Below are 3164 nucleotides of genomic sequence, written 5' to 3' on the forward strand. Positions count from 1 at the left end.
TAGGTTGCAGCCATGGAGAAGTGTGCTCAGATCTCCCATCAAGAGAGAACTCACTGTGGGGAGTGTAGTTAGCTGAAAATCACTGACTGCAGGTGTCTTCAGGATCTTCCTCTGCTTTGAGTTGAGGTCTTGTGCTTTCAAGGCAACCCTCAACTAATGACTGACCATGGTGGTGATAAAATGGGTCACTATTTCTGGCCTGTGAAGGACTCCTTTATGGACAACTGTTGGGCTAAGTGAGACTTTCATGGAGTTGTACTATAGTCTGAGTCTTTCCTGCCAACCCACCTTTCCTTTCCCATTACTTGTCACTTGTGTCAGACCTGCATCATAGTCTGAAGCCCTTCTCGGCCTACATTGCTCCAGTTTTCCTGCATCTTTCACAGTTTTGCTCTCAGTGTGCGTGTGTATGTCTAGATGCATCTTAGTGTCTGCCTCCCAGACACCAACAGTGTAATACCTGCCCAAATTCATGCACCTATTTAGTTCCAAGTCTCTGCCTTCTTGCCTACATAGCTCACTCTCGAAAAATAGCCATCCGGGCACCTGCGTGGTACAGTTGGTTAATCCAATTCTTGGATTAGGCTCATGTCATGATCTCAGGGTAATGAGATCCAGCCTGGTGTTCGGCTCTGTGTTCAGCACTCAGCATGGAGTCTACTTAGTTACTCTCTCTCTCTCTCTGCTCCTCCTCCCCACCACATGTTCAATTGCACTCTCTCTCAAATAAATAAATCAATCTGTTAAAAAAAGCAATCAGTCCTCTGCTTACCTGGACCCTCAGACAAACTTCTTCAGAACAAGCTATGTTGTTTCTGTAGACCAGCTCTAGCACCTGGCATCTGGCCATCGTAAGGCTGCAGGTTCCTATTGCTTTCTACATTTGCTACTTCTGAAGACTTTATAACCCTCTTTCCTCCTTTTAATAGCTAACCACCTTTCACTAGTTGGTAATTCTTTGTAGTAAAATTTCCTTGTTCTAATTACTGTGTGGCTTCTGGTTCTTGACTAGACATGAGCAGCTATAGAATTGATGGTGGGAATGGTCCTAGGAGAAAAACCTTTAAAGATAAGATTTTGGAGATTGGTCTGGTCATGTCCTTGGGCTTTAGTGCAGGGCTGCACTTTTTGTCGATGGGAATGGGATGATAATCCATGACATACAGTAGCATCACAATTAATGAAGCTACTCATCATCTGTCATTGTGATGAAGTGTCAGTTTGAACTAAATGCCTTGGTAGTTCAAGTGGTTGCTGTACTTGACTGTTAGGGCAATAGTGATGACTATAAGAGCTAATGCATTTTTCTAAAAGAAATTGGAACATTTGCAGAAAGAAAAAATATGATAATCTCAGGTCTTTCTTTAAATACTCTACTTATGTCATGATCTTGGAATCAGAGAAATTTCATGGGTGAAAGTCAAACACAAAATTTAATGTAAGCATTGCAGAATTACAACATCAGTTGAATTAATAACCTTAAAATTTTCTCATCTGAAAGTTAGGGAATTAACTGGGAAAGAATGAAAGTGAAAACTAAACTGAGGACATCTGGTTAGAATCAGATAAAACAATCTTCAACTCCACAAGTCACTCAGAGTCTTTCTTGCCAGTGGAAATAACTTTCCCACCTGTGTCTAAGGGTATGAGAATTTCTTTCCTGGAAGACCCATGACAGACCTTGGGTACATGTCTTGCAAGGGGTATGTTCATGCTTTTCCATACCCCACCCCCCTTGTCATCATTTGACCCATAACTGGGCCAAATCTCAGTATGCTTCAGGAGTCAGGTACAGAGTAAGACTCAAGAAGAAATAGAATGATAAAATCTGCCAATTATAATCCCCAATCTAGGGAATATATGTGGAAGTAGATTCAGAGGGTGTTAGAAGATAGAATCAAACTAGAAGGGTGGGACTAAATACATTGATATGGGTACAGTTACTGAAATTCTGCATTGACTGTGCTAGCTCATGGAGTTGGAAGTGACAATTTCTTTGGTTGGTTGCCCAAACTTTAAACTCAGTGGTGGCTTATGTTTAATGGAACTGAGATACCAGTGCTTGCATGGCATGGTATTAAGCATTAAAAGGCCCAGAATTCCTTCCCTTTACCAAGATGATGACACATACAATAAGGAGGGGATCACCTGCATTCTTGAAAAGATCTGTGGTTGCTCTTCTTTGCAGCCAAGCATGACTCTAGGTAATGTCATCACTGATGAAGATTCCTTGATTTTAGTAGAGATAGTGGGAGGTTAAAGTGTCAGAAGCCAAGTGACCAGTTGAAGAAAGACATGTAGGCCCATTTATTAGAAAGGTTGGCAGGGACATAACAATAATCAGAACCTATAGGAAATTGATCACAGTGTTCTTAGGAATGGAATAGTTGGGAAGTCTATGAGAACATTGCTTGGTTATAACAGAAATCTCTTTAGTAGTGATTAAATGCTTGAGGAGGGTCATGACCTTTCACTAGGTTTCCAGACCTAAGCCTGTTCATAGACCCAGAACGTCTTGAATGAAGGGAAAGTCAGGTTCTCTTGAGGAAAAATCATGCAATGTTGCTGTAGGTATAGACTATGAATCTAGTCTTAAGCCTGCATAAATTTACTAGAGTGTCTCCACATTAGGGAAAAATACCCAGACCTTTGGAAATTGCTAAATATTGTTTCTAAATTGTTGCTAATTCCTAGTGACCCCAAACACCACTGTGGCTGTGATTGGGTGATACATGGAGTCAACCCAGGTGTGAGTCACAGCATACCCAGCAGTTCATAGGCTCACTTTGTTTTCATTCCCTAGTTTCTGAATGTTTAATTAGATTAGAAATATGTGACATTTGGAAGAATCCCCACACTGGCCTTTGACCCATGGAGTAAGGGTCATCATGGTAGGAAGGGCTCATGGAAACTTCAGAACTTTTCTGCTCATAATGATAGTAAACCAGAAGCAATACCACATCTCAAAGATCAAAGACAAAAAATGAGAGGGGTAATACCTATTGCATTCCTTATTAGCTTGCCTGTTTGGCTTATGCAGAAGTTGGATGGATTTTGGAGAATGACTGTGGATTATTTTATTAGGTGAAGACTGCAGTTGTTCAATATACAGTATCTTTACTGGAGAAAATTAGCATTGCTTCTGGCGTCTGATATGCAGTTAT

Source organism: Mustela putorius, unplaced genomic scaffold, assembly GCF_011764305.1.
Source record: "Mustela putorius furo isolate JIRA1106 unplaced genomic scaffold, ASM1176430v1.1 tig00003846_pilon_pilon_pilon, whole genome shotgun sequence".
Lineage (NCBI taxonomy): Eukaryota > Metazoa > Chordata > Mammalia > Carnivora > Mustelidae > Mustela > Mustela putorius.